The sequence below is a fragment of the Girardinichthys multiradiatus genome, chromosome 18 (assembly GCF_021462225.1).
Source record: "Girardinichthys multiradiatus isolate DD_20200921_A chromosome 18, DD_fGirMul_XY1, whole genome shotgun sequence".
NCBI lineage: Eukaryota > Metazoa > Chordata > Actinopteri > Cyprinodontiformes > Goodeidae > Girardinichthys > Girardinichthys multiradiatus.
The window spans coordinates 3,128,080-3,154,268 of record NC_061810.1 but is presented as its reverse complement, the minus strand read 5'-3'; the positions used below and the strand labels follow the sequence as shown (position 1 = coordinate 3,154,268).

At 41.3% G+C, this 26,189-nt stretch overlaps 1 protein-coding gene and 1 long non-coding RNA gene across 2 annotated transcripts in view; both read left to right on the top strand.

Annotated features, from left to right (window-relative positions):
* The window catches only part of fat3a (FAT atypical cadherin 3a), a 321,467-nt gene that overhangs the window by 291,728 nt on the left and 3,550 nt on the right, over positions 1 to 26,189 (top strand). The gene's annotated exons all lie outside the window — the stretch shown is intronic.
* Positions 20,371 to 25,474, top strand: LOC124883731. Its single transcript, XR_007042299.1, has 3 exons — positions 20,371 to 20,417; positions 22,070 to 22,072; positions 25,285 to 25,474. It is a non-coding gene; the product is annotated as an uncharacterized LOC124883731 (long non-coding RNA).

Sequence of the window (26,189 nt, the reverse complement as noted above, 5' to 3'; positions counted from 1 at the left end):
AAATTGCGTCTCCTTGAAACTCCGTGGTTTTTCGGTCATCCACGTCTTCAATCGGTAAAATTGAAAACTTACAAGCCTTCTTATTCCTGTAAGCTTAATTCGCTTAGTTTTCTCGTTGGTCAATGGGGAAAATGAATGAAAATTTACGTGGGACTTCTTCTCCAGAATGCTGCTTCAGATGCCGGTAACCGCGTCTTGGTCTCAAGCTGAAAAGCAATGGTGGGTCGTCTACTCTATATACTCTGTTATATAGTTGACTGTGGCATCAGAGCTGCGATGCCCCATCCTATCAGCCGCTGTGGCTGCTGGGATTTGTAGTAGCGGACTGTCCTGGGATACAAAATGGCCAAAAACGCCGGAAGGCCTGTTGGCGTCCAGCAACGTGCAAATGGTCCAATATTCAGTAAAACATGGTCCAACAAGTACCAGGAAAAAACCTCCATCAGAACCAGGTACAACCCTGTATCAGAACCAGGTCCAAACTCTATCAGAACCAAGGAGAAACATCCATCAGAACCAGGTACAACCCTGTATCAGAACCAGATCCAAACTCCATCAGAACCAAGAGGAATTCTCCATCAGGACTAGTTAGGAACCCCTTATCAGAACCAGGTCGAAACTTTATCAGAGCCAGAAAGAAACCTGCATCAGAACCAGGTCCAACATCCATCCGATCCTGGAACAAATCTCCATTAGAACCAGACCCAAACTCCATCAGAACCAAGAGGAATTCTCCATCAGGACCGGTTAGGAACCCACTATCAGAACCAGGTCCAAACTCAATCAGAACAAAAAAGAAACCTCTATCAGAACCAGTTACACGATCCATCAGAACCACAAGGAAATCTCCATCAGAACCAGTTAGGGACCCTCCACCAGAACCAGGTCCAAATCGCCTTCAGAACCAGGAGGAACCTTCTATCAGAAACAGGTCCAAACTCCATCAGAACCTGGCAAAAAGCCCCATCAGTACCAGGAAAAAACTGCCATCAGAACCAGGTACAAACCTGTATCAGAACCAGGTCCAAACTCAATCAGAACAAAAAAGAAACCTCTATCAGAACCAGTTACACGATCCATCAGAACCACGAGGAAATCTCCATCAGAACCAGTTAGGGACCCTCCACCAGAACCAGGTCCAAATCGCCTTCAGAACCAGGAGGAACCTTCTATCAGAAACAGGTCCAAACTCCATCAGAACCTGGCAAAAAGCTCCATCAGTACCAGGAAAAAACCTCCATCAGAACCAGGTACTAACCTGTACCAGAACCAGGTCCAAATTCTATCATAGCCAAGGAGAAACATCCATCAGAACCAGGTACAGACTTCCACCAGAACCAGATACATATTTCCATCAGAACCAGATCCAAACTCCATCAGAACCAGGAAGAAACCTCTATAAGAACCAGGTTCAAACTCCATCAGAACTTGGCAAAAAGCTCCATAAAAATCAGAAAAAAAATCTGTTTAAGAACCTTCTAAAAATTTTCATCAGAATCAGGTATAAACCTCTATCAGATCTAGGTCCAAACTCTATCAGAACCAGGAAGAAACCTTAACCAAAACCAGGTCCCAACTCCACTAGAACCTGGGAAAAATCTCCATAAGAACCTTGAAGAAATCTAAACCAGAACCATGTACAAGCATCCATGTTTTTGTCAGTTCTTGTATTTCAGCAACCATTTCAAGTAGTTTTGAGGTAACTTCACCATGTTACGCTGTTGTATACCTGATAGTCTTCCTGCTTAAAATGATCAGATGACAGTTTTTCTTTGCTGTTTCTGCTATTTCTACTAATTTATCAGATTTCAGCTGATATTCTGCTATCAACCTTAACCACTTTGTGAAAGCTTTCAAGAGGAGTTTAGCATTTCTGCTTTCTTCTAATTCTTTACATTTTAGTAGATTTTCTGCAATCAATTTCAGCTTGTTTCTGCAAGCTTTTAGCTAAGAAATTCAGCTTACAGCATTCATACTGCATTTTCGCAGGAAATGCAAATTTTCTAGTTATTATTTATTATTTAATGATTCAGTCTGTCAAGTGTTGTCCTGTGAGCACTGGCATTACTGAACAGCAAAACTCTGTGCACCATCGAAAGAAACCTGTGCCATCTGAAACGGAAATTGAATTGCTCAGACTGAATCTGTATTTGCGTAATTTGAAATTAAATGCATTGGTTTAAAAATTAATTTCACTAAACTGAAACTGAATTTAATGGGTTTAAACTGAATTTATTTGCTTTTAAAATGTATTTTGTCATATTAAAAATTCAGTTTGACTATTTTCACTTTCAGGTGTGAAATTCAATTTCAGTTCCAAAATTCACTTTTTTGTGTCATACATCCGAGTCCTTGAGTATGGAGGACAGATCCTGCCATCATTAAGAATAAATACGGAAATAAAAACATAACTCAATAAAATAATTACTGGGTCAAAAGGTAGCTAGAAATATAAACTAATGTGCCAATAAATGCAACAAAATAATAAAAAGAAGATATTTATTCAATTATTGATGAATTATTTAGATATAAATATATATTTTTCTATTTTACTCCACTATTTTTATTTAAACCACTAATTTTCAAATCAATTCCTTTGTTTATTTAATACAAGTGGATTTCTTGCCATTTTATTTTTCCTACCCCTTTTATTTCTTTCAAATTTATTACATCTCAAATATATTTAAAACATGTTTTTTGCTTAAGAATATATTATTTCAGTCATTTTCTATCGCTTACTCCATACTGGGTCGCGGGGAATCTGGTGCCTATCTCCAGCTGTCTACGGGCTAGAGGCGGGATACACCCTGGACAGGTCGCCAGTACATCGCAGGGCAACACACAAACAACCATGCACAGACTCATTCATACACCTAAGGGCAATTCAGAGAGACCAATTAGTCTAACAGCATGTCTTTGGACTGTGGGAGAAAGCCGGAGTGCCCGGTGAGAACCCACGCATGCACGGGGAGAACATGCATGCAAACTCCACGCAGAAAGACCCTGGCCGGAAATTGAACCCAGGACCTTCTTGCTGCAAGGCAACAGTGCTACCAACTGCGCCACCGTGCAGCACCAAATTATTTCACTGTATTTCACTGATATATTTTTTCTTCTGATATACTCCTGTTGTATTTTTTTACGCAACGGATTTCCCTGAGCCCAATTATTTCCATCTTTCTTTTTTACATTACTTGGTCGCTGTGTTGTCTTTTCCTCCTCAATATTAGGAAGAAATGTAACTAAAAAAATTGCATTTCCTGCAAAAAAGCAGTGTGTGAATGCTGAAAGCTGAATTCGCAAGCTGAAAGCTTGCAGAAACAAGCTGAAGTTGCAGAAAATCTGCTAAAATGTAATGACTTAGTAGAAAATGGAAATGCTAAACTCCTCTGATTAGAACCTGTAAGAAAAAAACTAAGATTGAAAGCAGAATGTTGGCCAAAATTCCAGGAATTAGCAGATAACAGAAGAGTTAGCAGAGAGAAGCTTAAGTTGACAGCAAACAATTGGCTGAAACCTTTATAAATTACGAGAAAGAGCAGAAGCAAAGAAAAACAGTCATCAAATCTAAACAATCAGCTAAAGAACTGCTTAACAAGCTCAAGTTACCTCAAAACTACTTTTTGTTTAGACAGAGTGTTATCACAGCAATGTCTCAGCTAATGCTAGCTAAAATACTAACAGTAGCATTTTGGCTAACGCTAGCATGTTGGCTAACATTAGCCATGTCCCAATACTCGCACTTCCACCCTTGTGTCCCTGAATTGCGCGTTCCCGTTGATGGGTTTGAGTGCGTAGTGTGTCCCAATTCTCCAGAGTGGTCCTTAGTCCCGCCCCCTTTGTGCCCTCAATCCTCCCTTCGGCAAAGTCCGCCTAGATGCGGGCTTTGCCAAAGTATATTACCCACAATTCACTGCTGCAGGTGATGTTCTGAGCAAAAACCAATCACAACCGTCAACGTAACCAGCCATCAAATCAGAATAATAAGAACTGCGTAAACTTTAGACAGCAAGCTGACAAATATATTTTTTTACTGGTTTTCCAGGCTCAACATTGTAAGATACCACTGGGTTCAGAGTGAGTCTGGGTAGTCAGTAGGTCATAACACTGAAGTCACCTTTCAAACAAACACTGGCGCAGCGGGAGTCTGATGTATAAGCTTCCTTCGCTTCCTGCACTTTATTCTCCTCAAAACAATTGCTTGTTGCAGTTTTAAATAGTTTTTTTAGCAGCAAGACTGTGAAAATAGCGCTGGTTCCCGCCCTTTTTAATGTTGCAGTTACGGTGCAGAGGTGCAAGTTGATGACGTAACCCCTACTGTCCCAATTCTCCAATTTTGCACACTTGTAACCTGCGCACTTCAACCCCTACATGCACTTGTACAAAGTAAACACTTCATAGAGGGGCGTAGGGTGTAGTATGGCTATTGGGACAGGGCCATTATCTCACTTTGTCCAATGTGTTAATTTAGTGAATTTTTGCCTAAATGCTAACATTTGCTTAAATACTAATATTAACATATTGGCTAAAAGCATATTCAATAACATTAACTCATTTCATTCATTTTATCAATTTAGCCTTTTAAGGTAAAATTGGCCTAAATACGAATTTTAGCTTAAATGCTAACATTATATGTAAATGTCTATAAAATTGCTCTTTAAGATTAATAAGTTGTCTAGCTGTTGGAACAGCAATACATGCTATTTAATTACTCAACACAAAATGGCCACCATGTAGTTGCCTCCTATGAAGATGGTCAAAGGGTTAGTGGTAGGGCCAGGTTTAGGCCATAGGAATGAATTAAAATGAATGAACTGTTTGTCAACAGAAGCTCCAACTGACTGCAACAGACTTCTGTCACTGAACTCATAGAATTTTTCTATGTAAAGATAATTTACAGCACAATTTATTATAAAATTATTTATGTCTGCAAATTGCATCATGACTGCAACTTAATCTCTGCATTCTGCTAATTGGTTTGGTTTCCTCTTGTTTTTAGATACATCTCACTTAAAGTTCTAGTCTATTAAATGTTCTGCCTAAGGCAGAGATTGAAATTCTATCTCACAGCAATTAGCAAACTATCAGGGTAATATGGATGTGTTCTTCTTAATATGTAATATGAAATGTCCAAAGATTATTGTAGCATGCATAAATATTGTTTATCAGTCTTCATTTTATGTGTGCAGGTATGAATAGAGCTATGGGCTAATAGCTTACACCTTTTGAATACGTGTTAATCTAGAAGAGGCTGGTGCTGCAGCTACTTAATCTGCACCCATCAAATTTTATGTCTGCAAACCTCTAGACTTTAATGAACCCAGGAAGAGAAATGGGCAATAACTTGACTTTGATCATGTCACAAATGTGATTTTTATTTACAACTTTATACACATTACAAATTGCCAAAACGCCAAGGTCACAGTGTCACACCATCCTCTTCTGTGTGCTATTCTGTGTTGTGCTTTGTGGTGCTGGGCATGTAATGTCCTTCGCTTCATTGGAACAGAAAGGCCTAATCTTTGAATAAAGATAAATCTGCCTGTCCGTGGCCAGTCCAGGTGCAGGCAGGGCAGGAACACAGACGACAGGGGGTAGAACGTCCGGGTCACACAGCAGCTGAAAGCTAACAGGCTCTTGCGTTGCTGTGAGTCCTAGCTAGGACCACACCAGGTCTTTTGGCATCAAAGCTGTTAATAAAACCACACAAAAGACAATTAAAAGCAGGGATTAGATTAAACAAAAGCTGTGTATCGTTAAAGCAGTCTTATGTTTATACTTTATAAGAAAAAAAAAAAGTGCAATGTGGAACAAATACCTGCTGTGCAAAGTCAAAGCTGTAGTGCATCCTGATCTTTTTACTTGAAGGTGGGGAGGGGCCGATGGACAACTGATAGTCGTCACAGGTCTTTTTGCCAGCAGCAGTCATCTTGTTGTAGACGGCCCTCTCTTTTTAAACAAGCTGAAGATGATCCTGTTGCTTCTTGATTGCTGCAGTCTTCCTCTCCTCTGGAAGGTTTGCACTTAAAATGAAGATCCTGTGGCCGTTGGCTCTTTTTCCTCAAGTGGGGTCTTGCACCGTTCTCATCAGTGTCTGATGATGTCAGTCAACGTGGCTTTACAGATTCTGAGCAGGGGAAACAAAGGAAATATTCAGCTTATGGTTTACATCGACGAGTGTTGACAAAATTGGTATGACAACACACCACGTTAATAGGTATTTGTTTTTTGTTTTTTTTCAACACCTCAAACTTTGGGGCTGCACGGTGGCGCAGTTGGTAGCACTGTTGCCTTGCAGCAAGAAGGTCCTGGGTTTGATTCCCGGCCAGGGATCTTTCTGCATGGAGTTTGCATGTTCTCCCCGTGCATGCATGGGTTCTCACCGGGTACTCCGGCTTCCTCCCACAGTCCAAAGACATGTCTGTTAGGTTAATTGGTAACTCTAAATTGCCCTTAGGTGTATGAATGAATGAGTGTGTGTGTGGTTGTTTGTGTGTTGCCCTGCGATGGACTGGTGACCTGTCCAGGGTGTACCCAGCCTCTCGCCCATTGATCGCAGGGGTACCAGCTTCCCCGCAACCCACTATGGAATAAGTGGTAGAAAATGACTGACTGACTGACCTCAAACTTTGATTAAAAATACAACCCCCCCACTCAAGTCGATTTTCACATTATGAATGGGATACAGTAGATGCTAACCTTGTGTAGCTACACTAGCCAAAAAACTTTTGTTGTGAACACTGATCACCCAGTGCATGGGGAAGAAAAAACCTTTTATGGTTGTTTTCTTATTACTTGGTATGGTTTATTATTATTATTATTATTATTGGAATTATTATAGTTCTTGGTCTTCCCTGGATTCTCTAGTTTTATTTCTCTTTAGTATCTTTGTGTTTAATTGTGTTTTATTATTTGTTCCTTTGCACTGTTCTTGTTTACCAGTTTATTTTCTGTTTCCTTTCCAGTTAATTCAGTCAGTGTGGTTAGGTTTGTTTACTTTTGTATTCAGATTTTCTTTATGGGTTCTTTTTTTGTTCTTAGGTTGTTATTGATGTTCCTATGTTCCCTCTAGTTTCTCTGTTTACTTTAGTCATGATTATTCTAGTTTTCTTATTCCCCATTTGATTATTTATCTTTGTCTATAGGTTTGCTTGGTCTGTGTTTCTGTTTATTGTTTATTAGTTACTTTGCCCATCCTCAGTCTTTGTATCTGTTTTACCGGTTCCTTCTGCCTCCTTGTCACACCTGTTCCCTGTTTTCTCTGATTACCTGCCCTTTGTTATCCTTCAGTATATTAGTTGGTTTTTTGTCATTGTTTGTTGCTGGTTCCTTGTGTTCGTCACACCTCGTTCTCGTCCATGATTATGCTTTGTTTTTTTGCCACGCCTTGCCTTGGGAAACCTGCAGTGATTTTGCTAGGTTTTAGACGTTGTAAATAAATCTTTGAATTTCAAAGATGATCCTGCCGAGCTCTTGTCTGCACTTTGGTCCGCCCTCAAACCACAGCGTGACAGCTTCAGTACATAATTTATTTACAGTATGATGCATCATAATGGTTTTTTAAAAAGTTATAAACTCACCCCATGAGAAACTGAAAGGTATTCCGGCAGATTTCAATGCCTCTGATGGAATAAGTTGTCCTGGCGTGTTTTCTTTTCCTTGGTGTCTTCTTGGTGTATGTGGTCATTGCTGAAGTTTCTAGCGAACGCCGGTTTGCTTCAAGATGTCCGATTATTCTCATGTCCTCCCACTCCCTTTCTGCTGCTAAAGAATCCATTCGTATGTTGTACATGATCTCTGGTGAAAGTTTGCAGCTACAGGACTGTGTCCCAAGTGAAGAGTTCTCCTTTCTCCTTCCACAGCATTTACAGTCAAAGTTATGCATCTTCTCCATTTCACTGTCTCTGTTTTCCTCAAATGTTGTGACAGCATTAGCTTCTGATATCTTACGTTCTAGCTCCTCAGCCGCCAGTCCAAAGCTTTCTTCGTCATCCTCATCTTGGGTTGAAGACAACTGCAAACTAGGAATGTTCTCCAAAGTAATGCAGTCGCTATCATCTTCTGCTTCATCTCCTTCTGATTCAGAATCTCAAGAGAGTCAGGCGGCAGGGGTACTGCTTAACATGGTCTCCCAAAGCAAAGCACTGTAACAGCCGTGTTTGCAACACGTTGAGCTTGGTCCATCGTGAAGAAACACATTATTTTTCATAGGAGCCACGAGGTTTCTTGAAGCACGCTGGTTATTGGTCGACAAGCAGAACAAAAGCCAGCGCAGAGCCAAACAAAACCGCTACAGACATGAGCTGAGGCTTTTCCCCTCCCCAAAACGTAAAGACGAGGTGGCTGGGTTTTAGGCTGAAAAAAGCCGAGTTTAAACATAAAATCTACCATTTTAAAACCTCTGAAACTGTCATTTAAAGAACTGAGTGGATACGTCATAATTTCAAATCGCACATTTCGCAATAAAAAAAAATAAAATAATAAAAATCACTATTTTCTCAGAAATTGACAGTTTTTCCTCATTTTCTCCCTTTGTGCTCTGCCAACTTGTTCCTGGTTTTGCCGTGGCGCGTCACATATACAATAGGAGATACACAGAGATATAAATAGAACAGTGAGGAATAAATCAGCCAATTAGCAAAGACTGTCAGTGTAACTTGACACCTGCCGTTTCTCACTCACACAGCACGACACTTGTGTTTCATCCTGGCCTGGCATTTTTACATGTATGCGCATGCTCCCAAACTACTGCTCATAACTCGGTAACTGTAGGTGCAATCGACGTCATACTTGGACCGTTTTTATCAAAACGGACAAGGGAATGATAATATCAATCTTTTTTTGTTAAAAATATAATAATAAAGACACAACACTAGGTAAAATGAAACATAATAAAAAAGACACAACACTAGGTAAAATGAACATGCTCTTGAACAACGTCTAATAACTCGGAAACTATAAGGGCTATCGATTTGATTCATGCACCGTATGAATCAGCTGGCCTTGCTGAACAATAAGGGAGCTTTTCAAGTGTCTACAAAAATCTGTCTGGGAGGTGTTACCCTGTGAAAAAGTGGATAGCTTTGACCTGAGTCAAGGCAAATTTTTATTCACTTTCAAACAAACCTAATTCACGAGGACATAATAAAAGATATCCAAAAAAACTTTGGACTGTAGGTATCAACAGGGATCGGTAAACAATCCTGCAGATTTTCATGTGTGTACATAAATCCTGTAGGAGATATGACAGTGTGGAAAAGTTGATAATTTTGAGATTTTTCAATTTCAAGCGATGGGAAGGACAGATTTGGTACTCCTAAACAAACCTTTTTTATGACAAAACGATAAAATGTATCAAGAAAATTTGTTCACTCTGAGTTCCAGCACGGTCTGAAGAGAAATCGGCAGAAGGCTCATGTCTCTACCTCGAACGATTTACGAGAGGCAACGATTTGAAAACATGTGAGTTTAAAGATTTTTTGCTCTGATTTTTTATGAAATCCCTGAAGGTTTCCCATTCAGGGTGTGTTGACTTTGTGTTGCTTTGGGGTGTGTTGCCAGAAAACTGTTAGTTGAGGGTGATATTTTCTTAATCGCAATGGAGAATCCTACGTTTTGATGTATAATTTGTAGAGTGTAAATTGAGCAAGTGAGGTGAGTTTGTTTCGTTCTTTCTCAGGTTATTCAAAAAGTTAGATTGTACACTCTAGCAACTGACGAATTCCGTCATTGGATTACATTATAAAACAGGAAATCTGAAAAAATTGTACCAAAGTTTGAATCAAAATTGTAGAAAAACTGTAAATGATTTAAAAAAGTTCAATTAAACAATAATAGCAGAAGGCTGTGAAAGTACTGTGAAGTTTTATTGGAATTTTTGTTGTTTTCCATTCATTTCAATTGGAGCAAAAAAAAAACATAAAAAGCTGAATATTTTCAAAAGTATAAATACCAAAAGTCATAGCCGGAATGTCTTGAAAGGGCTGAATATTGTGAAAGTTGAACGGTTGAAATAGCGCAAAGGACAGAAGGAGTAGCGAATCAAAAAGTGTACAAAAGCACACAATAAAGAGACAGGATCTCAATCACACAATAAAGAAAAAAAGGAAAACAATAAGCGAAATGCCTACAGCATTCACACTTATGAAGAAAAACAAGAAAATAATGAATGTGAAAGCGAAAATACAGTGTGAAACCTGAATTCTTTGGCTAAAAGCTTGCAGAAACAAGCTGAAGCTGACTGCAGAAAATCTGCTGAAATATAATGAATTAGCAGAAAACAGAAATGCTAAACTCCTCCCCTGGTAGAAAGCAGCTAAGGTTGATGGCAGAATGTTGGCTGAAATGTAATTAATTAGCAGATTACAGAAGAGGTAGCTAAAAGATGCTTAAGTTGACAGCAGAAAATCTGCTGATATCTGAAAAATTGGCAGAAATAGCAGAAACATCAGCAAGAAAAGCTGTCATCTGAACTTTTGAAGTAGGAAAACTATGAGCTATCAGCTTCACAAATTAAAGTTATTTTAAAACCACTTGTTCAAAAAGAGTATTACAACAGCAGTGTATAAGCTCAAATTGGCTAAAAAGCTAATGCTAGCTAAAATGCTAACAGCAACATTTTGGCTGACACTAGCATGTTAGCTAAAATTATCTCAATCCATTCCATGAGTCAATTTGGCCCTATAAGTGAAAATTAGCCTATAAGTGAATTTTAGCCTAAATGAATTAGCTTAAATGCTAGCACTAGCATGTTGGCTAACATTAACTCACTCCATTTAATACAAAAAGTCAAATTTGCCCAGAAATACCTTTTTACACTTTAGTGAAAGTTCAATTCAATTCAATTCAGTTTATTTATATAGCGCCAATTCACAACACATGTCGTCTCAAGGCACTTCACAAAAGTCAGGTTCATACATTCCAATTAATCCTAACCATTGAAAAGTGCAGTCAGATTCAGTTATTTATTGAAATTGGATAAAAAGTTTTTCTGTCTATGGAAACCTAGCAGATTGCATCGAGTCACAGACTTGTAGCAGTCACTCCTCCTGGATGAGCATGTAGTGACAGTGGACAGTCACTGGCGTTGACTTTGAAGCAATCCCTCATACTGAGCATGCATGTAGCGACAGTGGAGAGGAAAAACTCCCTTTTAACAGGAAGAAACCTCCAGCAGAACCAGGCTCAGTGTGAGCGGCCATCTGCCACGACCAACTGGGGGTTTGAGAGAACGGAGCAGAGACACAAAAAGAACACAGAAGCACTGATCCAGGAATACTTTCTAGGGGAAGGAAAAGTAAATTTTAGTGGATGTAGCTCCTTTAGTCGTTTCATCAAGAAAGAAAGTATAGATAAACTCAGAGCCAGTTTTCAAGGTTAAAGTCTGAAAGAGAACATATATAATTAGTTACAGTAAAAGGTCAGTCAATTGCTATATCTAGGAGAGAGAAAGGGTTAAACACTGAAAGACAGGGCCAAGTGGATCATTGGTAGAGGGTGAGCATTAAGTTGTTGCCAGCAGAAGCTTGGACGATGTCCCCTTCCAGAAAGGTGTCACAGGTAGACACAGAGTCAGGCCAGGTGTAACTTCTAGGAAGAGAAAAGAGAGAGAACATAAAGTTAAAAGCTGAAATAACAGCAAATAATGCAAAATTGGAGACTAGTGTGAGAATGTAGCAAAGAGAGTGTAAGTGGCCACCCCTCCACCTTTTCTTTGCTGTCTGCTCTCACAAATAAATTTTTAAGAGCAGAATCTATCAGAATGGGTGCTTCGTTGATTTCATGTTACCATGTTTTCTGTTAAAAACGTAAGTGGCGCAGCGCTGGTGGTGTAGGAGGTTAAGCGCATGACCCATATATGGAGGCTTTAGTCCTCGATGTGGCCATCCTGGGTTTGAGTCCCTGCCCCGGTGACATTTGCTGCATGTCTTCCCCTTTCTACCACCCCAATTTCCTGTCTAACTACTGTCAAAAAAATACTAGGAAAAATAAAGGCCACTCTTGCCGACAAAAAAAAAAACATAACATAAAGACTATGGTCATTAATGAAGTTATTGATTAAAAATGATTTTCCTGACAGAGATCTGATGTTTAAGAAAGCCAGTTTATATGACTTAGTGGCTGATATTAACTCTGTGTCTGGTTGTACTTGACAGTTTATCAGATGTTCAACTGATGCTTGCAACAAATTCCAAAAACAAAAAGCTGAGACAGACATATTTACCACTGTGTTGCATCACCTTTCTTTTTAAAAACACTCAATAAGCATTTGGGAACTGAGGACACCAATTGTTGAAGCTTTGTACGTGGAATTCCTTCCCATTGCTGCTTGTACAACTTCAGTTGCTCAACAGTGCGGGGTCTCTGTTGTCATATTTTGTACTTCATAATGCGTCACACATTTCCAATGGTAGACATGTCTGGAGTGCAAGCAGGGCAGTCGAATTCCCACATTTGTTTACTATGAACCCACATTCTGCACGTGTTACAAGTGTTGTAACACGTGCAGAATGTGGCTTTACATTGTTTCCTGAAATAAGCAGCAACATCTCTGAAGAAGACATTGGATGAAGACATTTGGATGGCAACACATGTTGCTGCAAAACCCTTTACCTTGCATTTACCTTTCAGCATTAATGGTGCCTTCACAGATGTGCAAGGTACCCATGCCATGGGTACCAACACTCCCCTATACCATCACATATGCTGTCTTTTGAACTTTGCACTGAAAATGATCCTGATCCTGAACGTCTTCTCCTCCTTTTCCCCTTTGGCCACGGCTTTTGGCCTTTCCTTTAAGTGCAGAGATTTCTATAGATTCCCTGACTCTTTTGATGATTTTATGGACTGTAGCTGATAAAATCCCTAAATTCTTTGGAAATGTTTGTTAAAAAAATGTTGTTCTGAAACTGTTGGACTATTGCTCATGCAGTTGTTCACCCCATCCTTGCTTGTGAACCACTGAGCCTTTCGGGGATGCTCCTTTTACCCCCAATCATGTTGTTTTTTGAGCATTCCTCAACTTTTACTCTTTTGTTGTGCCTGTCCCAGATTTTTGCTAGCATCAAAGTTAAATGACCTTTGCAAATCATTGAATTCTGGTTTTATTTACTTTTTTCACAACGTCCCAACTTCTTTGGAATTGGGGTTGTAACTGACAGGGCATAAAACAAAAATATTTCCCCCTTGACCATGATCTGTTCTCTAGGCAGCGTTGAATAAGACGGTCATGTTTTCGGTGTTCCTCAACTGATTTAGAGAAGAACGAAGGTTAAGAAGTTCTCGTAGGATATGATTAAGAAGGGATTGGAAGACTACAGTTAGCTAGCCTAAAGGGCGTAATCAGGTAATCAAGAGGGTCCATGGGAGTATTAAATTAAATGTTTTTTCATCTCCTTTTTGGATTCTGACTAGTTGGTATGCATTGCAAAGATTTAGTTTGGAGTTTGGAGAAGATCCAGAGTGTCATGTAATGGCCTTCCTTGCCATAGTACTAACACCTGGATCGGAGACAAGATATTAACAGGAGCAATGAAAGAAGAGCTCAAAGGATTTTTGATTCTTTTTATTTCTGGATCTCTCTTGCAGCCTGTTATAACTGCAGATAGTGAGAGAAATTAATTCCTTCAGGGTGCTTTTCAACAAGTTCATTTTTTTTGCGGTTTATTTAGAGACTGAACAAATGCTCCTTTAAGAGCTTGGGAGTACCAACTTGAGGATGCAGCAAGTGGGTGAAAATCTATGGTGACCTATTACCTTGTTAAAAGTTCCTTTTTTTGGCATTAGTGGCTTCCATTGACAGTTACCGGGCAGGGAATGTGCAGAGCGAGCAGGGGGGGAAGAAATGCAGCAAAGGTCTCAAGTTCGGGAAATGAACCAAGGATGGCTGCGTTGAGAACTATAGCCTCTGCATATGAGGCCCCCACTCTGCTGCTACACCACTGAATGCCCCCTTGTTAAATAATCCATAGTTTCCTTGTCGTCTCTGCTCTGTTTTAGTGCATGTCTGAACTCTGCAATGAAGGTTTCAAAATAATTCTTGAGAAGTTTGTTTTGATTGAATTTTTGTTCAGTTCACCTCAAGGTTTTTCCTTAGAGGAGTAATACATAAGATCCGGGAGGCATTGCTGGAAAAAACTGAGAATATCAGCAAAATTTGAAAAACAAAATGTCTCCACACCTACCAATCTCACCTGAGGTTTCATGTTTGTTCATGTTTGATATCAGATGCATTAAGATTTGTCTTATACATAATGACATTTGATTCCTGTGGGGATTAAATGATTAACAGAAGGCAGTACTTATTTTGTTTTTTATTAAATATCAACGCATTGGCACTGCACTGGTTGTCTAAAAACTACTGAGAAAATCAGCAAAAACAATGAATGTAAAACAAATTTTTAGCGATATTTTATTAAACCATATTCAAAGTGACAAGTTCCAAACTCAATCCTGAGCACGCTGACAAAAGTTTTGTATCCTGAGATTTAATTACTCTCTCCAAAACCTGCTTCTTTATAAGTCCAGGGGGGTTGCGGTTTATCATTTTGTTGTTATTGCAGCATCTACAGGAGGTCCTATATTTTGAGGCATTTTAATAGGCTCTTATTGGTGAAAATCATGGGGATCACATCCCAGAGTGTTCTTCTCCGTGGATGTTCCTTGATAAGAGGCTAGGATCTGCCTTCAATACTCACTGCAGCTATAAAGATAGCAAAGTTGAATCCTAGATTTAACTATTAGTAGTCTACATTTCTTGAAAATGGAGCTTTAAGTATTGCTCTTACCTACAAATATGTGAAGCTGTATTCCAGTTGTGTACAAACCTTTTGCCACAAGCATTAACTCGAAAAGTCTCAATTTGTTTTAAATTAAATTCTATAAACAAAAATTATTTTATTGTGATTCCTTTCTCTTTTACATACTCAACAATAAACTAAACATACAATATGTTGTTAAAATTAACAAACTTTGTTGGGATCTGTAAATCCATGTAGATCTGATACATATAGATTGTCTCGAACAACTGCCCTTTTAAAAGAAAGGCCAGAAATTTCCAAAATTTCTAGGGTTAAATGTTTTTCATTTTGTTACTCTAGAAAAGGGTTTGGGTCTGTGTTGAGCAAAAAGAACCCTGGCCCGCACTTGGGACACCCTGCTGTATACAGTAGCTTAGGATATAAGATAATCAGTGCTATATTATAATCAGAAAGGATGCAGCACACAGGAAAAGTGAGCTGTTCTTGCGACGCAGACAGGATACGATCATATGTAGAAATGTACAGCTGTTTGCAACATATCAAGATATCTGATGTCACCACAGGTATTTTCTTGCATTGGCTTTCAAATATTAGCACTCTATCAACAAACATCATACACATAAATACTGTCTAATCATTTGCCACCAGTTCTCAGTGCCACTCTTACTACTTTGCCATGCCTTCTTGATGCGGTACACCAGCAGTAAAAATCTCTCTCTATTCTCTGATGCATTCTCATGCACTTACAAATCGGAAATTTACCAACAAGCACTGGTCTAGACGTGAAAAAGCAAACTGTAATCATATGTATTTTTAAAAGTAACTGCAATTCAATTGCCTGTTTTCTTTAGTAAATGTAACAAATTCCGGTTACTTTTATGATTGAATTATGTAGTCATTTATTGTAATGCATTTGTTGTAATGCATTTGTTGTAATGCATTTGTTATAATGCACTTCTCAGAACTTCTAGAAGTTTAAACGGTATAGATCACAATTGTTTCTAATTTGTCCTGTTTGTCTGTGTCCACGTTTGTAGCTCATGATAAGCATATTTCTTTTCATGTCGGTGTTAGGTATTATTTAATCAACTCAGAGGTAAGGAACGACACAGAGTCAGTTTTACTTGCGGCAAGGGTAGCTGTGCAATACAAACTACGAAGTATTAGCACCCCTCTCTCTTTATTTATACATGCTTGGTCACACACAGTTCAAACAACATTCAAGGTGGGTGTGTGTGTGGGTGTGTGTGTGTGTGTGTGTGGGGCCAGAAAGTTTTGGGTTCATTTGTCTTGATTATAAACATCCTGGGGAAGTGGGGACCTGGTGAATGGCCCCCAGATGCTGCTAATAAAAGCATAAAAGAATAAAAGAATAAAAGCATGACTCATTCTTGTCCCCATCTCCCTTCCTGTAACATGTAAGGAGGGAAAAGCACTTAGAGCAGACATGAGTGATAAACAATACAAAAGTTTTAAAACCCTAACAGTCCCCCCTGTTTTATCACGAATAAGTCATGAGTAAATACAAATAAAAGAAAACACTCTGTGTGAACACAAACCCACAGGACAGAAAGCAGATTATATTGTGGGAAACACTCACACGGTTCCTCCGCCCTAGGCAACCACCAATCATGGCAGAATGAAACAATATAATAAAATAAAGAAAACAAAATGTCATAAAAAAAAAGAATTAAAACAAACATTGTTCATATCATCATTGCACTTTTTCTCATTTCACTTAAACAGCAACTTCTTTTGATTTTTTGCCATAAGGTCATTTTATGAAGTACAAGTATGAATACACTCAGGCATTGAAGATATATTCATTTAGGACAGGACAGGAGATGGCGCCGCAGATGGTCGCCTCGGCGTGTTGGTGCGCATTGTTTTGTTTTGTTTTTTGCTTTCAAACGGTCTTCTGTGATGGTACCCGGAGCTCTCTCACCAGAGAAGAACTCATGCACATCAGGGCTACTACACCAGAGGAGTTATTTCCCACTTTTCTGCCTACTGCTCTGGAATTTTTGGACATTCTGGTCAAAGGTGCGTTCACCTTTGTTCACGAGGTGAAACGCCGGAAGAGAGGGAAACGGGCTGGGGTGCTGGTACGTCTTTGCCAGCGTGGACTACAAACACCGTTACCTGGAATATTTCTCTCTAACGTGCGCTCACTTCCCAACAAAATGGAGGAACTACAACTGTTGTTGGGGAAAAACAGGGACTTTTATTCATCGGCAGTTTTGTGCTTCACGGAGACGTGGCTGTGTGGATTAATACCGGACTCTGCGCTGCAGCTGGCAGGATTCCAGCTCTACAGAGCGGACAGAGACACGGAACTCTCCGGCAAAGCGAAAGGTGGAGGAATCTGTTTTTACCTCAACAGTGGTTGGTGCAACGACGTGACAGTGATTCAGCAGCACTGTTCTCCAGACCTGGAAGCCTTCATCATAAACTGTAAGCCTTTCTATTCCCCCCGTGAGTTCGCTTCGTTCATCCTGGTTGGTGTTTACATCCCGCCGCAAGCTAACGTGCAGGTCGCACAGCGCATGCTCGCCGACCAGATACTGAGTGTGGAGCGGACCAACCTGGACTCCTTAGTAATCATCGTTGGTGACTTTAACAAAGGTAATCTCACCCACGAACTCCCCAAATACAGACAGTTTATAAAATGTCCGACCAGAGAGGACAACATTCTGGATCACTGCTACACCACCATCAGAGACGCTTATCACACCGTCCCACGTGCTGCACTGGGCCAATCCGACCACATCATGGTCCACCTGATTCCTGCATACAGGCAGAAACTAAAGCTCTGCAAACCTGTTGTGAGGACGACAAGGAAGTGGAGCAGTGAGGCTGTGGAGAATCTCCAGGCGTGTTTAGGCTGTACAGACTGGGATGTGTTCAGGACTACTACCAACAGTCTGGACGAGTACACAGAGGCTGTGACTTCCTACATCAGCTTCTGTGAGGACAGCTGTGTACCATCATGCACCAGGGTGAGTTACAACAACGACAAACCCTGGTTCACAGCTAAACTCAGAAGGTTAAGACTGGATAAGGAAAATGCCTTCAGGAGTGGGGACAAAGACATATACAGAGAGGCTAAGTACAAGTTTGGCAAGGCAGTGAAAGAGGCCAAACGACTGTACTCTGAGAAGCTCCAAAACCAGTTCTCAGCCAACGACTCTGCGTCTGTCTGGAAAGGGCTCAAGCAAATCACCAACTACAAGCCGAAAGCCCCCCACTCCATCAACGACCGACGCCTCGCCAACGACCTGAACGAGTTCTACTGCCGCTTTGAAAGACAAAGGGACAGTCCTGCAACCATCTCCCACGACGCCCCCCAACAGCTGCAGCCACAATCCACCACCCCCACCTCCCCAACCTCAAGACGGGCCTTGGCACCTCCAACCCCCACCCTGAAGTTCCCCCCCACCAGCCCCCTACCCACGCCGAGGACGGCTCTTTCCATCCAGGAGAGGGACGTCAACAAACTCTTCAGGAGACAGAACCCCCGGAAAGCTGCTGGTCCGGATTCTGTCTCACCAGCCAGCCTGAAGCACTGCGCTGATCAGCTGTCTCCAGTCTTCACAGACATTTTTAACACCTCACTGGAGACATGTCATGTGCCAGCCTGCTTCAAGTCCTCCACCATCGTCCCTGTTCCCAAGAAGCCAAGGACCACAGGGCTTAATGACTTCAGACCCGTCGCCCTGACCTCTGTGGTGATGAAGTCCTTTGAGCGCCTTGTGCTCTCACACCTAAAAGACATCACCGACCCCCTCCTTGACCCCCTGCAGTTTGCCTACAGAGCCAACAGGTCTGTAGATGATGCAGTCAACCTAGCCCTTCACTTCATCCTCCGGCACCTGGACTCCACAGGAACCTACGCCAGGATCCTGTTTGTGGATTTCAGCTCTGCCTTCAACACCATCGTCCCAGTTCTGCTACAGGAGAAGCTCTCCCAGCTGAGTGTGCCCGACTCCACCTGCAGGTGGATCACTGACTTCCTGTCTGACAGGAAGCAGCGCGTGAGGCTGGGGAAGCACGTCTCTGACTCCCTGACCATCAGCACCGGTTCCCCCCAAGGCTGTGTTCTCTCTCCTCTGCTCTTCTCCCTGTACACCAACAGCTGCACCTCCAGTCACCAGTCTGTCAAGCTTCTGAAGTTTGCGGACGACACCACCCTGATCGGACTCATCTCTGATGGTGATGAGTCTGCGTACAGATGGGAGGTGGACCATCTGTTGGACTGGTGCAGCCAGAACAACCTTGAGCTCAACGCTCTAAAGACAGTGGAGATGGTTGTGAACTTCAGGCAGAACCCAGCCCCACCTGCCCCCATCACCCTCTGTGACTCCACAATTGACACTGTGGAATCTTTCCGCTTCCTGGGAACCATCATCTCCCAGGATCTCAAGTGGGAGCCAAACATCAGCTCCCTCATCAAGAAAGCCCAGCAGAGGATGTTCTTCCTGCGGCAGCTGAAGAAATTCAACCTACCAAAGACTATGATGGTGCACTTCTACACAGCCATCATTGAGTCCATCCTCACCTCCTCCATCACCATCTGGTACGCCGCTGCTACAGCCAAGGATAAGGGCAGGCTGCAGCGTGTCATTCGGTCTGCTGAGAAGGTGATTGGCTGCAGTCTACTGTCGCTCCAGGAACTGTACACCTCCAGGACCCTGAAGCGGGCCGGGAAGATTCTGGCTGATCCCTCCCACCCCGGTCACAGACTGTTTGAGACTCTCCCCTCTGGCAGGAGGCTGCGGTCCATCCGGACCAAAACCTCACGCCACAAGAACAGTTTTTTCCCATCTGCCACCAGCCTGGTTAACAAAGCCCGGAAACCACCTTGACACTCTCCCTTTCCCCCACACCCCCCCTTTTTTTGCTGACAGGACACCTGTAACCTGCAACTCTATGAGTTACATTAACGCTCAGCTTGGACTCCTGCTTTACTTGCACAATGATCACCTGCACTGTTGTATTGCTCTTGCATCTTATACTGCTCTATATTTACTCTCACTCACTTAAAACTGTGCACATATATTTATATTATATTGTAGATATGTTTATACTGTTTAATTTGTACTGTATTGCACCGACTACGCCAAAACAAATTCCTTGTATGTCCAAAAACGTACTTGGCAATAAAGCTTTTCTGATTCTGATTCTGATTCTGATTTACAACATGTCATCATAGTCATCTGCTTTTTGGGTCCAGTGTCCATCTTGTCCATCTCTTCTCGTGTGATGTTGCATCCTGTGGATCCTGCCTTAAACAGAGAAAGAGCCCTGCTACCAGGATTAAGCTCAGGCTTATCAATCCTGTCCACACGTTACAAAAAGCCATGCTAAATTGGGCACAGGTCAGTTGTTTTCTTCGCCGGTTTGAGATGTTGGGCCATATGGGTTTCCAACCCCTTTGTACCCGGTCTTTCCCCTGTTACCCCGTCGGTTGGTTTGGCTCCTGTAACCGCAATATTAGCTTACAGTGGCTCTTGTGGATCCAGGATGGTCTCTCTGCGATTTTCAGAGCTGTCGGTGTGGTCAGGAGAACACGATATGGCCCTTTCCAGCAGGGGGTGCTCCAATCCTTTCTGTGGAATGTCTTAATCAGGACCAGGTCTCCAGGCCTCAGGTTGTTCTGTGAAATTGGAGCAGAATTTACTGGCAGACTACTGGACAGCTGTACTTCTTTTGTTTGTAACATCTTATTCATCCATTCAGCTAATGATGTTTCCTGCTGTGCTTTTCCTATGTCATCCATTTCTGATGGCAATGAAAAAGGTCTGCCATGTACTATTTCAAATGGAGTGAGACCAGTTTGATTTGGAGTTATTCTCATCCATACTTTAACCAGGGATAGGCATTCAGGCCATGGCCTCCCTGTTTCTTCCATTGTTTTCCTTAATCTATTTTTTATTGTTCCATTTGTTTGTTCAACCAGCGCAGCAGATTGCGGGTGGTAAGAACAATGGTTTTTTAACCGAAACCCTAATGCTTTAGAGCACAGTTCTATTACATTATTTACAAAATGAGTCTCATTATCTGATCTTATGATTTGTGGGATACCATGTGTAGGGAAGAAATGTGTCACTAAACTCGTCGCCACACATCACAGTGTTTTGCAGGGTACATTTCTACCCAATTCGAAAATGCATCTATGACCACTAAACAATATTTCTTTCCCCCTGACCATAATAACTCTATGAAATCCATGTGTATCGTGTGAAAAGGATGAATAGCTGCTGGGAACTGGCCTCTTTTGGGTCTCATGTTTCCCTGTGGATTATGTTTGTGGCAGATAATACATGATCTACAAAAGTTTTTTGCATAGTCAGAAAGATTTATGGTATGGAAATGTACATTTACTAAGTGTACCATCCCCCCTGCTCGACACATGGGAAACCCCGTGTGTCGCATGGGCCGCCGTCTTGTATAAATTCTTTGGTAATATTGGCTTATTTTCCAAATGAGAAATGTCATCTTTCTTTATGGCCCCTCTATTCAGCCAAGATTTAACTTCTGCAGCTGGTGCAGATTGTTGTGAATCTTTCAGCACATCTGTATCTATAAATAGGAGATCTGACATTTTCAAAGTGAGGGGAAGTCTCGAAGCTATTTTAGCAGAAATGTCAGCAAAGGTGTTCCCCTTTGTTTCCATGGTTTCATCAGATTGATGCGCTTTACATTTACAAAGTGCTATCTTTGCTGGTACCTGGATAGCTAACAGCAGTTGTTTTAACAGATTAAAATGTGTCAATTCTGTTCCAGATGATGTTTTGAACCCTCTATTTTCCCATATGTTGGCAAAATGGTGAACAGAACTGAATACATATTGGCTGTCTGTGTAGATGGTTAGGATTTTTCCTTCATATAATTCACAAACTCTGATAACAGCGTACAGCTCTGCAGTCTGTGCTGAACATGTATGGGGCAGGGCCCGTGATTCTATAATTTTAGTTTCAGTGGTTACTGCATAACCAACTCTGTTTTTTCCATATTCATCTTTTGATGCTGATCCATCTACAAAGATTATTTGTGAGTTTTTCAGAGGTGTCTGAGAGATATCTTGCCCAGGTTTTGTATCTTCCTCAACCTTTGTTTTGCAAGAATGTGGTATCCCATCTTCTGCTGTTGGAATTAGCGTGCTAGGGTTCAGTGGACCACATCTTTGCAGTTATATTTGGTTGCGAGAGTAGCAATGAGGTCAACGTAATATGCCTTGCATGAGTCAAGAAAGGAAGTGAGGTTTGTAGCAAAACAAGTGACACTGAATGAGGAACTTTCAGTGTGAGTGGGTGGCACTGCACAATTTCAGCTGTCTGTTTCACAGCTTCTGCTGCTGCTGTGCAGCTCTGCAAACAAAAAATCCAGATGCCACAGAGTCCAGTTTTTTAGAATAAAATGCTAAAGGTATGTTTTTGGAGCCAAATTGTTGGGTTAATACAGCTTTCATATAACCCTTACATGCATCTACACAAAGTGTGAAAGGCTGGCTATAATCTGGCAGAGCTAAGGTGACTGTTGTTTGAAGAAGATTTTTTAGCTCTGTGAATGCTGCTTCTCCTTCCTTAGTCCATGTGATTTTGTCTTTTAATGTCATTTCTTTGCCATAGATCATAGATTGCAAGGGTTGTACAATGGCGGCATAGTCTGGTAGCCATTCTCTGCAAAAGTTACACAGTCCCAGAAAGGACATCATTTGTTGTTTAGTTCGTGGTTTTGGGGCTTCCTGTATGGCTGTTTTTCTACTACTTAGGAGGGAACGACCATGTTGTGATAGCATATGTCCCAAATAAATCACTTTCTCCTTGCAAAACTGCAGTTTATCCCTAGAGGCTTTGTGCCCTGTCTGGTAGAGATGTTTCAGAACTGTTATGGTAGCTTCCTCACAGTGTTGTTGAGTGTCTGAAGCTATAAGAATATCATCTACATACAACAGGACTTGACTATATTCAGGCACCTCACAGGTGCTCATAGAGTATCTTAAGGCTTGTGTATATACATGTGGGCTTTCACTGAAGCCTTGTGGTAGTCTTGTGTAGGTGTATTTTTTCCCTTTAAACTGAAAGCCAAATAAATGCTGTGACTCTTCATGCAGTGGTACTGTAAAGAAAGCATTGCTAAGATCTACCACTGAGAAATATTTTTTATCTGGAGGTAATGAATGCAGTAATGTATGTGGATTCGAGACGTTTGGAGCCATATGTTCCACAATTTTATTTATTGGTCTAAGATCCTGGACCATCCTCCACTTTCCTGTGCTGGCTTTCTGTACTGGAAAGATAGGTGTGTTGCATGTAGCATCAGGTGCTTTCCTTAATATTCCTGATTTCAGCATGTCCTGTATTACTGACTTAATACCCTCTTCAGCTTCTGGCTTCAAGGGGTACTGCCGAACCACTGGCCGTTCTTCAGATATTAATTTAACCTTATATGGTGGAAACCCCTTTATAAGTCCTGCATCAGTCGATGATTGGGACCACAGTTCAGGTGGGACAGCAGCTAGGGCAGGGTGCCTGTTGCTCTTTTTGCTTTCAGCTAGGCCCTGTATCTGTCACTTTGCCTCATCCAAATGTGTCTTTGGATGAACTTTGACTATCCACCCTAGAGTGAGTTTCCAGATTCCTGTGTTAGGATCTACTTTCCAGTCTGAGCTTGTTAATGCCTCATATCTCCCTCTTTCAGCACGCTGTATAAAGTTTTCTAATTCTTTCCACTGACCCCCCACGGGTTTAGTTAATGACAGATGAGGTATACTGCCTTTAAACTGTTGAAGCTGTTTTCCTGACAGTATGATTGAGGTGGAGGATTTCCCTGTTTTGGGGTCAACGTACAGGTGCTGTATGGTAACAGTCTGATTATTTTCTCTGTGAAAAACAGTATCATACTGGTGATCTGGCCCTGCAGTATTTTTATATCTCATGGTTACATGGAGCTCAGTATCTGGCATGTACTGTGCCTCCTGGGAGGTTTGTTTTTCTCTGGTTCTCCTCAGCAGTTCTCGAGCTGTTGGTGTGGGGCCTAGATCGAGGGACCAGTAATAATGCAGCTGTGATAGTCCATTCAGGACTAGGGCCCCTTCTTCCACTACAGCTTTCATACCTGTTTCTGTTGATACTATGTTTATATGCAACGTCCATGGCCTATATACTAGAATAGCTGGTGGCTGTCGGTGATTACCGTCACCTACGTTTGGATTTGCTACTTCAACTAGAGGAAATGTGTCTTCCTCTAAATTTTTTCCAGATAGATGAAATTTCTGCTCGTGAGCCGTTAAGGCTTCGCCTGGGTATATGCTTGGAGTAGTTTTCTTATATTTACTCCTAGTTTGCACTCCTGTGTCCCCCCCCAAATTAGGAGACCAGGACTCACTAGAAGAGCTCTGTTCTTCTGCTTTAAAAGGATTGCTTAATTTTTCATGCTTACTTATAGGAGTTTCAGGAACTGCTACAGCTCCTTCCATCTCTCCTCCAATTTGTTGTGCTGCAGCCTCCTGGCCTGCTTCCTGCACGGCAGGGGGCTGAACTCCTCGCTGTCTGGATGCGACCACTGTTTCCTCATGTGGGCGCACCAAAACCGCAGCTGTCAGCTTCTCCTTCCGTTTCTCCTTCTTATCTTGCCTCTGAATGTTTCGTAATTTACTTTGTTCCAGCCATTTGTCTGAGAATTTATACTTGACCTTTCTCTTTTCCTTTTTAGTTGGTTTCTTGGTATTCATTATTTCTAATTTTAAATCCCCTTGTAATTTTAAGATATCGTTAATATTTAGTTTACCCAAGAAACCATGTTTTTTATTCCATCTATGACAGATCATACCTGCTCCTTTTACATAATTCTCCATAAACTTTACATCTCCTTCTAAGTTAATTAGTTTACTTTGTTTCTTCCCCATTATGTTTTATGTTAGTTTAATTGTAGTATGAATGTCCCAGATAAAAGGTCACTGGCATGAGACTTATGGGGAGGACATTAACACGGCCTCCTACTGCGACTAGTCCGCAGCGGTGTTAATTTTCCGGAATGAAATCCGACCTTAATCTCCAAAGTCACCAGTACGTAGTTTTAATCTGGGCAAAAGAAAACACAGGACCAGCAGAATCCTACTATGATTCTATTAAAATGCTTAGTCCTCCATACACACACACACTCACACAGTTAGTATTTTAACATATTTATGTCCCTTCAGCAATATGTATGGTCGACCTAGCTTAGTTTATGAGCTCTCTTTATTATTCAACATTTAATTTCATTTCCTTACGGCGAAATGTTTCCAACCAAATTGTCCAGTTCACTTTACGGCGGAACCACCTAGTCGTTTCTAATCTCCTTGCGGCGAGATAACTACCTAAATTTATTGCTATTTCCTTGCGGCGAAATAAAACCCTTCCCAATGCAGTGTCCTTACCAGCAACACACTACCAAACGACTTTTAAGTACTTTTCTTCTTTTATTTCTATAGCGCTTACTCTTATCTCATGTACTGTATTTTAAAACGATCTCACCTCAGAGTTGACTTCTAGGTGACTCTGTCGGACCTCCCAGAGTCACCTGGCGTCGAGCAAGACTATAACCCAACGGCCAGATGCGAATGTCACACACCGGGACTTTCAGCCACCAGGCCTAGGTGCGGCTGTGCGGCAGGCTTAACTCGACGTCAGGCTGTTCCCGGAGATCCGCCAGTCACTGCAAAGAAAGATAAAATCAGTTTAGTTCTTATAATCTCTGGCTCGAAGGACCAAATTAATGTTAGGTATTAATTAGTCAACTCAGAGGTAAGGAACGACACAGAGTCAGTTTTACTTGCGGCAAGGGTAGCTGTGCAATACAAACTACGAAGTATTAGCCCCCTCTCTCTTTATTTATACATGCTTGGTCACACACAGTTCAAACAAAATTCAGGGTGGGTGTGTGTGTGGGTGTGTGTGTGTGGGGTCAGAAAGGTTTTGGTTCATTTGTCTTGATTATAAACAAACAGAGGAAGTGGGAAGTGGGGACCTGGTGAATAGCCCCCAGATGCTGCTAATAAAAGCATAAAAGAATAAAAGCATAAAAGCATAACTCATTCTTGTCCCCATCTCCCTTCCTGTAACATGTAAGTAGGGAAAAGCACTTAGAGCAGACATGAGTGATAAACAATACAAAAGTTTTAAAACCCTAACAGTCGGAAAGATGTAAAAAAAAAGAAAAGGTAAAAGGAAGCACAAGGCAATAAGTAATGCAAGAGAAAGTTTCAGAACAACCAACTTTGGCATGATGCATAACATTCAAAGAGGAAGGTAGTGACTGCACAGTCATCAGCTTCAATGTGACTTCATAATGGGAAGGTTCATACAGTGTTTTATCCAGTGAGGAGTAAGTAGTTCAGAGTCCTAACCCTCCGACACCCTACACAGGTTTTTTTTTTTAAAGCTC